Below are 16,019 nucleotides of genomic sequence, written 5' to 3'. Positions count from 1 at the left end.
TCCTGGCCAGCAGCTGTGGCAACAATCTCCATTCGGCTTAGGATCCTACCCTGGGGAGATCTGCTGCCAAGGCTTGGTCTCCTCCTGGCCCTAAATAGACCAACACTTGGCCTGAGCCTGCAGATGACTTTTTATGGGCCACACCGTTTAAGCTGCCCCTGTGGTCAGAAATAGCCTGGGGGTGGTCAGAACCACAACATTATAAATCTGATGCTATATTTAGTTCACAGGGACATGGCTCACGAATTTCTTTTTAGGTTTGGATTTTGACTGATGCATCCATAGCTGCCTTCGAATAGGCCGCAGCAAAATCCAGAAGCAGACCTTGTAGTTACCTCGGCCTTCCTCCACCTTCACCACCCGGGCTCCAGGCACCTGCTTTGAGCTTTGACTGAGGATGGAAGAAAACTCTCTCAATTAATGGAACATTCTCTCAAATTATTTCTTTTGAGGTACTGCTTACCCACACTGCTGGGTATGGACACCAAGGGTACGGCTTGGTAAGCTCTCACACATGTCCACACCCATGCGAGTATATTGCCAGATCAATGGAGACGACAGTTCCAGAACACCAGAAGGCACCTTCCGTCCCCTTCAAGAACGATGCCCTTTGCAGACGTAACCCCTAGTCTGACTTCTCTCACATGGAGAACTCCTAACCTTTTGACTTTTACATAAACGGAATCATAGTGCGTACCCTAGCTTCCTTCACAAGACTCTCAGCCTGACTCTCAGACTCCATAACATGTATAAAAATAGCACCTCAAGGCGCCTGGGTGGCTCAGTCGGTTGAGCATCCGACTTTAGCTCAGGCCACGATCTCATAGTTCGTGGGTTCAAGCCCTGCGCTGGGCTCTGTGCTGGCAGCTCAGAGCCTGGAGCTTGCTTTGGATTCTGTGTCTCCGTCTCTCTCTGCCGTTCCCCCCACACATACGGTTTCTCTCTCTCAAAAATAAATAAAAAACATTTAAAAAAATAATAAAAAACAGCACCTCTGCTCGCTTGTTTTGGGCGTCCATTGTACGCAAGGCTCAGAGCAACTTCCGTGCTTAATTCTCACTGCAAACTTGGAAGATGGGGGTTATTCTTCCAGTTGTACTGATGAGGAAATGTAAGCATACAGGGATTAAGTGACCTGGTCCTGAGGCAAAATCCAGAGGTTGGAAATCAACATTTTGGGATCATGGATTCAAGGGTTTGGTATCCAAAATCCATGTTCTTTCCTCTTGGCCAATTTGCTTTTAATTTTTGGCTCCAGGGTAGAGAACAATACCCATAAAGCCCTTCTGATGGTGCCTGATGCACTCTATATGGTGATAAATACCAGCTATGGCGGTGACGATGATCAAGGTGATGATGGTAATTATATTGGGCCTTGTGTTACTGTTAGGTAAACAGAAAGGAACAAGAAGGACATGGTCCCGGGCCTCATGGATCTTACAGCCTGGTGTGGAAGACGTACAATAATCACACAACTACCTTTATAATGGGAAACTATGACTATGAAGGGAAGGGTTGCTTTGGACCACAGTGAAAGGCGAAGCTTAGGCAACACGTCCGCCATAGCATTTTTCTTCTTGAACTGTTGGGAGGACAGGAAGGCTCGGGACCTTCAGCAATGTCACATGGCAGTTATTGAAGATGCCTAAAATATTCCCTCCAATAGGTATGCAACACTAACCAGCTTTGCTCTAATAAAGCTCTTCACCTGAGAGGCTCAATTACATCTGCAGGTGGACGCTTCAGAGAGAGCATTTAAAAGGCAGCTTCGCCCTTGACTCTTGATTCTGCATGTCAAAAGCACTTAACTCAAAAACCTCAGGATTACCAACACCACATCAGGGCATCTGCTCCTGGGCCAGACCACCCACTGCCGCCAGGTGCTCTGACACTGAAGGGACTCACATTATCATTATGCTATCAGTGACTCAGTTGCAGCTTGGGACGACAAGCACGGGACGCTGGTATTTCTAGGCCTCGTTTCAAGGAAGGAACTGCAGCCAAGTGCCTTTCCCCACAAAACCTACGATCCATATTCCATTTTATGACCAGGGATTCTGCTTCAGAGAAAATGAAAATGAAACTCCTCTTAATGGATTCATTGTGACTCTGAATCCCTTTGTAGATGGTAGGGGTGACGTCTCGCCTTACACTCACGAGTGGGGCCATAAAGCAAACCTGAATATTGTCAGAATTACTCTTGAAACGCCACAAATTCCTCCGGCTGGCTTAAGAGGACCAACAGAGCCAATTGTTGCTAGAGCACATGTATGGCCCCCTTCCTTTGGTTGAACTGCCAGGTTAAACAGCTGCCTGGGTGTATAAGCCCAGGTGATTAGAGAACACGCAGCTTTGAACACTTCACATTACAGGACGCCCCAACCAAGAGGCTCACAGGGACAAAGACTTCCAGAACAGAAGATTCCCGCCTTTTTTTGAGGTCCCCGCTTAGTGCGGGGAATGGAGACCATCACTAGTAAGGTGTGATCCCCTGTTCACCTTGCCTAAAGCTGGCCTTACGTAGGTTAGCCGTGTACTGGACAGCACGCAAAGCACCTGTACTTGAGCCCGTGCCCTGTCAATGGCAACGTCTTCCTCTTCATCACCTCCATATTCTCAGCACTAGTCGAGCTCTCTGCATGGTAGGTTCCCATTCGGCATCAGTGGAACAGCCACTCATAAATGACCCACCAAATAAGGGGTCGCCAGGACATCCTACGATCAGGGGCAGAAGGATCCACAGGTGCAACCAGTGGGGAGCCAGTTTGGCTGATCTCGATGAAGACATTTCCAGTAACTATAACTTCGTATAGCAACAAGTTCACTAGTAAGCAGGGGTCCTTAGTCATCTAGTAGAAGTGACGTAGCAGAGATACATGTATCAGCTGAAGTTGCACTCATCAACGACCAATGGACTAATGATATTTTTGTGACATTGTCATTGGTCAATAAATAATGAGAAACAGAAGGATTGCATGCAGTTTTTCATAAACCCGTCCACATTTTTTTAACTGCCCTTACACACCCAAAACAATTTTGGCAAGCCAGTCGATGTCAGCTTATGTAAGTATACAATTTTTGACCAAAAAAATCCCAACATGCAAACACTGACACTCCCTATTTGTAAGGCGTCTGCTGGACACCCTATTTTCATCTCCATTAACGTAATTAACATTTTCATCTCCATCCAATGGTAACCTCAAACGACAAATGTAACATAACCCAACAGCAACTGCTATCAAAAGTATAGATCTCACTTTCTTTACTTTCTTTTTACCTTCACCTGACATAGTGTGGCCATGTATTGACCACTTAGGAACATTCTTCTGGCCATAAATCCAATCAATAATTCACTCGTGCAGAACACATAACTGCACATTTTCTGCTCATACAACCCGTTGATAATGACTGTCGATTAGAGAGCAGAGAAACCAAAGGTGTTCATGCGCCCAGCGATCCTTCTCAGAGGACTAACCTGAAAATGATCCTCGCCTTGCCTACAAATGAAATATTTAAAACAATGTTTTGATGCCACGAGTTATACCTGACATATTTGTCGATTTTCACAGACGCTGGGAGTGATTAGATTTGGGGGTCAGTTGCTTTAAGGTCACCGGGAGACCACACATTTTAATTTCAAATAGAGGGTGACAAACCTGATAAGCAAAACTTTATAAAATAAAAGGATATGAAATCAACTTACACCACTAGTTGGGATGGGGAAAACTTTTGTATTAAGTCCTGTCATCTGAAGGTAGGGAACCTGGTGTTACAAGAGATAATTTTCCTGACAAATAACCTTGATAAGTTAAGGTTCCTAGAAAATGTACTGTTATAAAGGACTTCAAACCATGGGCAGCATTTATTCTCAGCGAGGAGGGGGCAGAGGCCAAAAAGACGTTGGTTTCATGTCTCAAGGCATTTATTGGTGAAGAACATATCCTTAGGGGTTCACAATAAATATAGAAAGATCATTACCATGAACGTGTTCAGCGGCAAGACTTAAAAGGCAGGCGGTCACAACCATAAAGGGTTAAACTATAAAGACAATGAGAAGGCCTAGAAGTGCTTTAAAACTCAATTAAAATAAAACCAGTTCCTGTTAGTTTTTCCAATCCAGATTTAAGACTCATTCTGTATTATCTATTCATATGAAAAAGGGTACAGCAATTGAATTTTGAATTATGCTAACCCATTTTCTCAGCTATAGAAAACGTTGGCTTCCAGCCCAATGAATACAATAGCCACATGCTCAAGACCCTTAATTATCTAATTAATGTAGTGTCATTTTAGCAATTAGTTCAAATGACCATATGTAACTTTCTTCTTTATAACATCAGAATAGTAAATATTTTTTAAATACTTGTCCTAACCATATCCTGTGCATTAAGGATATACAACAGCAATTAAAAACAGAAAATGGCCAAGAAAGCTTTTAAACAAAAAAAAAAAAAAAAGAAAAGAAAAGAAAAGAAAATTAAGCATGAAATCAACTCTAATATAGGCAGTACCTCATTTTCATATGATTAAACTCATATAAGAAGTTAACACATATCCTTTCAACATCTACTGCACCAGACTTAAGATCAGGAATTACCACCTGGGTTGGCAGGTATGACCATAGGAAATTACAAGGCATCTTTGGGGTGGTGTTAAGAGAAAAATTCATTCTAATGAAGGCCTAATAAATGGCATTATGAAATGAATAATAATTAGAAAAACTCTTCACGGAAGAATGCTCTAACTCCCCATTTCCTCCCCACTGTCGCCACGGAGCTGAACTTTAAATTCTTCAAATACTCTGCAAATCAGATAATGTCACAAGTTGCTTCTGTAATTCACTAATACCAGAGCTTTTGGATTATAAAGTTAATATTGTAGAAAAGTGCACTTATGCTAAAGAAATTATTTCTGTGCCATTTCTTTAAGTCTTCCATTTGGTCATCTGTCTGGGGTAGGACCACTGGCCACCACCTTGGCCATTAGTCAGGACACCTTGTGTCTGACTGGCCAACTGGGCTCTGAGGAGGTGTTGTTTATTTGGGACCACAGAGCCCCTCAATCTGTAATTGGTGATCAGCACTGAATGGAATCCTTTGTGGGCAAAGAAAACAGTAATTGGAGCCCTTTTTTTCATAGAACTTGTGGGCTGCAGGAGAAAGCATGCATGCACACCCAGAAGAGCAAACTTTTGGGAGCCATTATGCCTTAAACACTGGGCATGATTTGGAAGAGTATTTTACAAGCCCTGTGGTTTGAATATTGAGAAATGAAGCCTATGGTTTGCAGTGAAATGAGGACACTTTCCTTGGGTCTCAGGAAGTCTTCAAGGGAGTCTAATTTCAAGCCGAAGCGAAACTTCAACCATATTTGAGCACTATAATGTTCCAGGTATCACTGTAAGGGATTTAAATATATTATTACATTATTCCATTTCTCACAATGCCTTGTAAGGCAAAAACTGTCTTTTTTATCCCTAGTACTTAATAAAGTAACAGCCACAGAGCAGGAGCTTCATAATTATTGCTAAATGATTAAATGGATTTTTAACAGCTCCAAAAAATAGGAACGGAGAGAAAAACAGGACTGAGAACGGAAGAGTGAGCATGGGGTGGCTAACAAAAGAGAAAAGAAAGGAAGACACTGAAACTATGAAAAAAGCAAAAGAGAAAATGCAGAAGAGGTATGATGTAACATCATTATTATTACTTCTTTTGTTGCATAGGTTTCTGAAAAGCAAGACATGTCCCAAGGAATGTTACCAATCAACAAAGCTGTAACAGCATTACAAATGCTATTCACTTACGGAGATGTACCCTCATCATCAAACCTGTTCACAAACAAGCATTCTGTAACAGATGATGTGTGTTTCAGGTGTCAGAGATGCAATCCTTGGGGGCCACACAGAAAACCAGGCTTTCAGAAAACCACGGGGTTGTATTCATTTTCATTTATTTATAATGTTGATGTACCTACCATATTGATCTTTTTCCAAATGACCCATCGCTGGAAATGAATTTCTTTTGCACTGTTCATAACAACTACAGATATATCTTTCTACCTATCTAGCCATCAGTCTTATCTATATACTTGGATTTGGTGTATATATACACCATATCATCGAATGATAAAAGACCAGTTCAACGGTATGAGATTATTTTTAACTGGCAAAAAGGCACAAAGCATTAACTAGCTCAACTGTCTTCGGTTGAGGTCAGATGGTATCTAAGGACTTTCTGGACCAGGTGGTCAAAATGATGTGGACCCAACTACGTTATAAAGTATTTAGGAGAACAAAGGTCATATACTTTTTTCTTTTGAAATTTTCACCCATGTGACAAATGTTCTTGTGAAAATATTAATTAGCAAGTCTTGGTTGTTTGAAAGAACTGGGGCCGTGAGGGTACAATTGATAGACAGCAAAAACCATATTTGAATACGTTCTGTCAAAGTAAAATCCCGAAACTGAATTACCAATGGCACAAGCCCAAACAAGGTCGCTTGTGCATGTGCTAAATTGAAAGTCATACCATTGACATTCCCTAGCAACAGATTCTTCACAAAGTGGCAGCTTCTCCAAGACTGCTCGGGTGATACGGTCAAACAGCGTACCGGCACACAGCATTCTAGAGCTATTAGTTGGGGAGGAGCCAAAATGTCACGATGCAGGTGCAAAGGATATAGATGTGGGTACAACCATCACCATTTAAATGATTTAGTAACTGAGACTCAGAAAGGTTAAGTAAATTATCCAAGGTCACAGAGCTGGGAAGTAGGAGTTTGGAGTTGAACTCTAGCTGGTCTGGCTCCAAAGTTGAGAATTGTGGACCCAATGCTTCTTGGTGGAATCCGGGGTTGGATGAAATGTGAGCCAGCTGAATGATGAACTAGGGGTCAGGGCCGCCTTACTCATGCAACAGAAGGGACAAATGCAAATGCTAGAGGTGCTGTTCTGAAGGAGGCTAAAATCTGAACAAGCTATTGATATGTTTTTATTTAACTTTATAAAAATATACTTTATACTTAAAATATACATATATAAACACAGAAATATATATTAGATATATATATATCTTTATTGGAGATAGATATGTATCTCTATCTTTATATCTATATAGAGATAAATACCTATCTCCAATATCTGTATAGATATCTACATGGATATCTATCTATCTATATATATCTCCAATATCTATGTAGATATAGAGATATATATCTACCTCCAATAAATGCCAAAGACTAGGTAGAAAGTCTACTTAGCAAACACTCACTTGACATCCTCACACCTCCCTGGAAGGTGTAAAATTTCCCAACTGACGTTGAGCTTGGCCACATAACTGGCTTTGGCCAAAGAAATGTGAATCCAGACCTGAGTCTAGCCCTAACAAGTCACTGGCACCTACCAATTCCCACCACAGGGAGTACGTACTGTAACCCGCCAGGTACAGCCTGAATCCCAGAAGGAGACTGGTGAAGCCAGGCCGCCGTAGGCAATCTGTAGACGAATCACTCCATTTCGGGGTGGCGTGTTATGCAACAACAACACCAAGTAGGAATGGGATGAAAAACACATGATCAAGCCATATAAAAGTGAGTTGATGCAGGGTGGTTCAGAGTGGCTGACCTTAGAGGGATTCTTCAGAAAGCACTGATGCCCAAACCCGCATTTTTCTGTGTCCCTGATCTCATGGCTGTGTGGCTTCGGCCCATGATTTGAAGGGCCTGTAATGGAAAGACACGTGCCTCGTGGAGAATGAAGGCTACAAGTGCCCTTTCAAGCCCAGAGCCTCCAAGCAAGGAAAAGGTGCAAAAGGAAAAACAGAAATCACATCACGGCTCTATTCTGAACTGATGACACTGTCTTTGGGAGGAGAACTTCCATTGCTGGGTGTACCTTTTGTGTATAAGAAAGAAAAACGGACATTCTGTGAGTTCTGGAAAATCGGAGAAGCGTTATTTGTTGCAGCAAAGTTGGGGAAATACAGAAGAAGTGGCATGGAGGCTATTTAAAAGATTCCTCAAGATTATGGCGATTACTTCTTCCCTTTCAAATGCAGAGTATATTGAAGTTTCTTTTAAAAATTCATACAGGAGAATCATTCTATGCAACTGTAAGAGAGAAACTGTCAGACAACATTCCCAATTCAATATTATATTGTGCTTCAAGAAAAGATTTCCATATATTCTAGATTAAAAAAAGCCTCATAAATAAATGATAATCCAGTACATGCTCTGAAAAATGAAAAAATAATTTTGTGTTTGCATTTGACTCCACAGAGTAAAATTTAATCTCTCTTTTAATATAGCATGTTTTATATAAAGAGGTAAAAAGATGTAACCTTATGAAAATTGATTTTTTTACATGCTTAAAAATGTCCCTTACGGTATTTATCTAGGCATTTTTCATCTGTGAGTTCAGAAGCATCCCACATTGATAACTTTGCCATGTGGGGTTAAAAGTAAATGGAGTTCCTGTGATTGGATTTAATAAAGTTTTTCCTTATGGTGTTAAAAATAATCGAGACCAGACAGTGGCTTTATCGGTGTGCTGTCCATTATTCAGGTTACGCTTTCAAAATGGCGCCGTGATCTACACTAGTGCCAAGAGCATGGTAGGTGCTTACTGGATATTTGTCCAATTCAGGGCTTAGAGGAAGGAATGGAGAAAATCAAATGCCCCACTCCAATCAAAGGTGATGCCACAGGATCTGAGGAGGGGGTAAAATCAGACAGTCTGGGACTTCTTGTTGTCAATGCAGAAATCTCTTGGGCTTTCTGGGAATCCCTCGAGGCCTCTACAGAATGTTGGGATAAAAGATGGGCATCACATCCTCAGGACATCTGACAGTGTGAGGGCAAGCCTATCACAGGCCATTGTCCTCTAAACAAATATTTCCTAAACACCTATTCTGATCAGTATTTGAGAAACCCTAATCTTTAGGGGTCTAACAACTGCTATTTGAAAATGAAAACAAAACAAAACAGTTTTGATGTACTATCACCTTCACGGGTGGAACCAGCCCAGAGGCAATTTCTCATCCCTGCTGAAAGTGGCTCAAGACTGCAATTAACACAGGCAAAGTCTTTCTTCAAAATCTTCCTTCTTTACCTTGAAGGCTATAGATGGCAGCTCCTTAAAGGCAGATCTTCTGGCCTTTAGACTCTCAAGGTTGTCTTCCTGCTGTTCCCAGGGAGAGAGCAGTCACAGACAGCTTCAAATGGGATTCAGTTTTAGAGGCTTCACAGACATTAACTGACAGCAAAGAGAAGACATAAGTTGGGGTGAACAGACTCTAAGGAGGCCCCCAACAATCCCTGCCTCCTGGTGCTTATTCCTTCGGGTCATTCCCCGGCTCTGAGAGTGGGCAGGTCCTGTGAGGTGCTTCCGGCCAACAGAAGCTGATTGGATGTTACTCTTGTGATCACATTATGTTATATAAGAATATGTCTTGCCAGCCAACTTGTTCTAGATTCCCTTTGCTGGCTCGATGAAGTAAGCTGCCATATTGGGAAAGCCCATGTGATAAGGAACTATGGCTGAGCTCTAGGAGCTGAGGGCCACCACTAGTCGCTGAGGGGGCCTCCAGCCACAACCAACTCTCAGCAAGAAGGCTTGGGTCATACACCTATAAGAAAATGAAGTCTGCCAGGAACCAGCCTTTGTGACCTTGGAGGTGTGGAGGTGACCCTGGAAGCCAATTCTTCTCTAGTTGGGCTTCTATATGAGAACACTGCCAGGCTGTGGCCTTGACTGTAGCAGACTGTGAGACCCTAAGCAGAAAACCCGGCTAAGACATGCCCAGACGCCTGACCCACAAAAACTATGGAACGATAAACATGCGTTACATCAAGCTGCAAAACTTACGTCGATTTGTGTACCAAGAATACTAAATGAAGCTCAAGTACAGAAACTGGAGTGTGTACAAGTAGATATCAAGAATGAGCACATGATGTTGGAAGGACAGGAAGCAGATGAGCCCCACAAAAGCCATGGGTTGAGGGCTCACTGCTGTGCCCATACCCAGCCTGGCGGCTGACCACACAATTACGCACAAGAAAATGTACTCAAATAATGGGGAAAAAATGGTGAGGCAGAGAAAACACTGGTCAAAGAACTGACAGGCTGGGGAACATGGGCTCAGTCCTGGAGGCCATGAGAGCCACTGAATGTTTTTGGACAGATGAGCAGCATAGTGAAGACTGTGTTTTTGAAAAATGTGTCTGGCACACAGGATAGATTGGAGTATGAAGGAAGTAGAGTTGTGCGGGGCAATATCACTCTCCCATTTTTTCATCCGGCAAGAGAGCTCAGGGTGGGTCAAGACTAAGAAGGACAGAAAACAAAGGAGCCAAGCCCCAAACACCTAATTCAGTTTCAAGGTACCGGAATATCTTTAATCTTTCAATATTATGCAATGTGCCTACATAATAAAAGAGTTCATATACGTAATTTATGTATGGCTTAAACAATGGTAAACAGAATGACTTAAATGGAACTTTGTAGTACCTCCCCCATAGTCCCCTCAAGACATTATTCTCTCTTCCTCTCCACCCCACCCACCCCACTCCAACCTGGGGAAGCACTAGGTCATATTTTGTGCTCCCCGTTCGCTTGCTTTTCCTTATGGCATGAAGCACATATTCTTATATCCTCTATCTGTTTAGTTCTACCTATGTTTTGGACTATCTATAAGTTGAATCATACTGCGTATAGGATCTATGTAACTGTTTTTTGAATTCCACGTTGCGTTCTCAAGATTCTTCTATGTTGATTCAGTTTATGGGAATTCATTCACTCATTTTCACTGCTAACGAGTATTCCTCTCAGAGAATATCCAGGACCACCTTTTATTTCCCCCATTTTATGATGGATGCCTTTTGGAAAATTTTCAGTTTCTTGGTACCATAAATAATGTGCCAGAATCATTCTCAAACTTTTTCTAGTTTTCAAGAGTGTCTCAAAGGCACGTCATAGGAGTGAAACTACATAGCCTTATGGATGACTTTGTTAGGTAATGCCAAAATATTTTCCAAAGTGGCTTTATCAATTTATACTCTGACCAGGGATGTATGAAATTTCCTGTTACTCCGTATCCTTGCCAATACTTGGTATTTCCAGAGTACTTATTTTTTTTTTCCAATCCGGTGAGTGTGAAATAACTTTTCATTTTTGTGTTCATTGCAATGTCTGCTTACTGTTGAATTTGAGCATGTTTTTAATAGCACGGTACTCCAAGGACACTCAGAATTATCAGATAGTTACTGCCCTTTAAAAGCTATACATAAAGATGACAAAACAAGACATAACCCAATGAAAGGTTATTAGTGATGTTAAAGCATAATGCGTCCAATGAATATGTATATTTTACTGGGAAATTTCAGTCTTGTGTGGTTCATGTTGGCCCTCCAGTCTATTGGCGGTATGACCTTGGATGAGTCATTTACCTTTCTAAGTTGTAACTGGCACATAAAAAGCCATATAATCCACGCTTTTTAAAAAAACTGACACACAGGGGTGTCTGGGTGGCTCAGTCGGTTAAGCATCCAACTCTGGCTCAGGTCATGATCTCACAGTTCATGGGTTTGAGCCCCGTGTCAGGCTGTGCTGATAGTTCAGAGCCTAGAGCCTGTTTCAGATTCTTTGTCTCTCTCTCTCTCTCTCTCTGCTTGCCCCTCCTCTGCTCACGCTCTGTCTCTCTCTCAAAAATCAAATAAACATTAAAAAAGTTTTAATAAAAATAAATGAAAAATACAAAATAAAAAACTGACACACAAAGAGAAAGTCACCTGTTTTCCTATAACACTTAGAAGCTGCCACTGCCCCTTTCTCCCCAACTGGGTGTTCAGAAATGTCTGTTTCTCTTTTACTTTGAATATATACAGCTTTCCCAATGCACTTAAGACACAAAGAAACGATCAATATTTCACATCAAGCACAGACCTCAATTCTAAATTTAAAAATCACAGGGCACATGAACAAACCCTCTGGTCAATGCTATTTCTTCAGCAATGCATAACGTTTGCCTTGACAGGGCACCTTTTCACTCTCGGTTCCTTCTGCCTAAAACACTTTTCCTCTGGCTCTTTCCATCACTGGCTCCCTCTCATCTTTGAAGCCTTCAATTCAATGCCACCTTTCCATCCCTTCTCGAGGCAGCCCCTGTCCACTCCTGACCTTCCTTTCTTGAAGACACCATATTTGCTGGCTTCTGAATGGGCATCACTGCTGAAGAGATTTCATCCAGCCATTTACTCATTTCTGGACTGGCTCACCCACTGGAATGTAAACTTTGTTGGGAGGAGGCAGCTGGCTTGCCTGGGGGTTCACCTTTGTGTCCTCAGCACCACAAATAGAACCCGGCATTCAGTAGGGTGATGGAAAATAAATAATTATCACAAGAGTTCAGCTGCCCACATGTTTCAGAAAGAACTTTGTGGCAGAACTGGAGACTCCTATGTGAGTTTGTATATAAATAAGACGCTTGGACCCCAGGCCCCTAACCCCGGCAGACCCTATTTCTACCTCACTAGTTTCTCCCTGAGTCTTTCTTGTATTCCCTCCTGTTTCCCCTTTATCATACGCACCCAATAAAGAAGTTATATGAAAATGAATCAACAAAAGCCTGTATTTTCTTTACCTTTATATCCACCTGATACTTTCAGAGTTTTAGTCTGGCCAAAAATCATCCCATGGCATGCTCTTAAGGATGTGAAACTATCTCATCATATTTGAAATTCAAAAAGAAAGCCCAAAGAGCCCCATGTGATAAAAGGTACCGATGGATATTTATGATCAAGGAAGATGATCGGCTGGAAGCAGCAGCTGGTCGATGGGGTCACAACGTATTACGAAGATGGTTTATTACGAGCTCCCAAAGATATGCCCTCTCTTTGGTCAATAAGAAAAGGATAAAAGGTTCAAGATAAGGAAGAGGCACTTTATAAATGAAAACGTTCACTAATGAAATTAGTATGGTTATTGCAGGAAGTGCTAATTTTCCTGCTCACTGAGAGTTTAATAAAAATGTTATGTCTACTCTATAACTGTGATTAATCAGTGCGGTATTGAGAAGTGTAGCGATTCTTTTTCAACAAGGCAATTTTCAAAATTTGAAAAGGTGTAAATTTCATGCAAATTGCTTCATAATCATATATGTACAAAACGGAGCTGACAAAAATTGCAGTGAGGAAAGAAATCATTAACATTTAACATGTTTTCCTTTTTTTCCCTTTTTTTTTCCAACCGCTCCTTAAAAGGTATATTGTTTTTTTTTTTTTCCAACCGCTCCTTAAAAGGTATACTGCAAATGAGAAGATGACACCCACTGAAAAGCATATAGATGAATGTCAACGAAGTGGTAATAATTTTAAGCAAACTTAAAGGTAGATGTCGAATTTGAACAGCGATATGAAACAGGAGGCTTAATAAAGGAAAATAATGTTTTAATGCCACGAAAAGGCACCCACTTGTTTTGATCACAATAGAGAGAGGCAACGAAGCATTTTCCGGACTCTTTTTTGGTGGGCAACAGTCCCTTTCTGCTAAGGAGAGTCACATTTCCGCTTGCATGATTCCTTTAAAAAAAAAAAAAAAAAAAAAGTCCCAAGGCCTCTTGCAACTTTAAACAATGGTGTGCAAAACTTGAGGGCTCCTAGGACAGATTGAGTGGCCTGGGCGGTAACCCCACCTGGCCCCCAGTGATGGCTTATCTGGGACGTTCTCCCCTTCTGCCTAATGAACAAGCCCGAAAGGCTGACACAGGATGTCTCCCTTCTCATTGTGCCCGGAGTCTGCAGCAAGCAGTAAGTATCTGGGTGAATCCCAAGCAGGTTATTCATCTGTTTACATAGCTAAGGGGAGGATAATAAGATCTCAAGTGTAAATACAACAGTGTTAAGATTATTAGACGCTTCGACTGATGGCCCTTAAAACTTGTAAGACACAAGCAGGAAACAAACCTAAGAATATACTTGCAGACATGAGTATGAATATTGTGACATGTAACTAACAGCTGGTTGCTTCTGGAGTTTCAGAATTTGGAAGCTTCTTATTTTTTTTAATATATAACTTAGAAAGCAGTGGTTAGCAATTTCTGGGTAATAACTCACAGCGATTCTAAATGGTGTAAGTAGTGCCACGGTTCTCTGCATTGGGTGATTTTTTTTTTTCTTTCAGGCAGGCATTTGGAGGGACCCTGTAATGAGAAGTAGGAACCACTTCCCTCCCTCTTCCCCATCCTGTACCTCATACATTTTCTACAATTATGGCCCTGCTCAAGGCAGTTATTATGCACAATGTTCTTCAGAAGAGTTTTTCAGAGGATGATTTTTGGTTAAAGTGGCATATTTTAGAACCATCTGGTCACATGCATTAATGCACACTTTCAAATTCCACATGGATTTTTACGACAGCATTCTCCTGCCCTAAGTGTCCCTCCCACGCACTGCTTGTAAATAAGACAAAGACTCCTGCCGCCTTCAATCCTCTGAGCAGTGAACAGTGGCTCCAGATTTAACATGGCAACACATTTTCCATTATACGCGGAGATTAATAAACCTCGCAGAGCCCCGGACGAGCCACTGGAAAACAAGGGCAGTAAGGTGCTCATTTCTGTTCCATTAGACACGGGATGAGCTGCAGGCGTGCCACACTCTGTCACTCCAGCCTGGTAATGGGCCCTGGGCGAGACCACCCGCTGGAGGCTTCGCTGAACTTTCTCCTTTTCTTTCCCCTGACTCAGCCACAAACTCAGCCACAAAGGTGGGTGGGTGGGCCAAGTGGAAGTTTCCATGGTCTGGGGGGGTCCTGGTTGGTTCTCTTTTAACTAGTTTTGCAGCAAAGGTCACCCTTTAAAAATATATCAGTCTGGGGCGCCTGGGTGGCTCAGTCGGCTAAGCATCCGACGTCGGCTCAGATCATGATCTCACACGCTTTGTGGGTTCGAACCCCGCATCAGGCTCTGTGATGACAGCTCAGAGCCTGAAGCCTGCTTCAGACTCTGTGTCTCCCTCCCTCTCTCTGCCCCTCCACCACTCGAGCTCTATCTCTTTCTCTCAAAAATGAATAAACATTAATTTTTTTTTTTTAAATATCAGTCTGGGACGGTGGGGAGCAGGGGTGAGCTTAGGGACCTTTGAAAACAAAACAAACCCCACTTCTTGGCTACGGAAGACACAGGCTCTGGGAGGCAGCACAGCCCTGTGAACGCGGCAGGAGATGGGGACACGTACTGGGCCTCTGCCAATCACGCCCTTCACTGAGGTGGGGCTTGAGAGAATTCTCGGGCCTCTCTGAGCCTCACTCAGTGTCTTCATCTGAAAGCAGGGATGATGAGCACACCTTCCTCCGGGGCGGGATCAATGAATGATGAACGTGTAACGTTAGCCTCATGACTGGCACTCAGAAGGCACACAACATTTGTGAGTTTCTGCTATGATAACTCTAGTGGTCGTGAATTTAAAAACGAATACGGCCATCATCAATACCCTTACTACTACCATCCAGAGATGTGTCCCTCTGAGCTTTAATTCCTTCAGCTGTAAACTGAAGACAGTCATGACCCCTTGACTGAAAAATAAAACAAAGCACAAGAAGCAATCTGCACATTCCTGGTATGCCATCGGCGCTCCATTAGCTAGCTATTCGTTTCCACCCCTCAGGCAAGAATTCTAGGGGGAAGGAAAACGCACGCGGGTGCCCCTAAAACTCCCCAGCTTGTGAGCTGCACTATTGGCTGATGAAAACCATACTCTAAGATGCATTTGCCTCCAGGAGCAGAGCGGCGGTGAGGCTGGGGGGTGGTGGGGACCATGACTTTGGGCAGCTGGCCGGCACTCACGTCTACCCACAGGTCCGCGGTGACAGAGAGCCGTGCTGTGGATGGTTTCACGCGGTCCTCGGAACCATCCTGTGATGGGGATAATTTTATGTCCCTTATTTTACAGACGAGGCCACAGAAGGCCCGCAAGGAGAAGCCACGGTCCCAAGATGACGCAGCTGAGTCTCGGCAGACCTGGGA

At 42.6% G+C, this 16,019-nt stretch overlaps 1 protein-coding gene across 1 annotated transcript in view; it reads right to left on the bottom strand.

The window, feature by feature from the left end:
* The window catches only part of WWOX (WW domain containing oxidoreductase), a 983,070-nt gene that overhangs the window by 552,386 nt on the left and 414,665 nt on the right, over positions 1 to 16,019 (bottom strand). The gene's annotated exons all lie outside the window — the stretch shown is intronic.

The sequence above is a fragment of the Felis catus genome, chromosome E2 (genome assembly GCF_018350175.1).
Source record: "Felis catus isolate Fca126 chromosome E2, F.catus_Fca126_mat1.0, whole genome shotgun sequence".
In the NCBI taxonomy this organism is placed as follows: Eukaryota; Metazoa; Chordata; class Mammalia; order Carnivora; family Felidae; genus Felis; species Felis catus.
The sequence above is the reverse complement of the archived record's forward strand: the minus strand, read 5'-3'. Positions and strand labels throughout refer to the sequence as shown.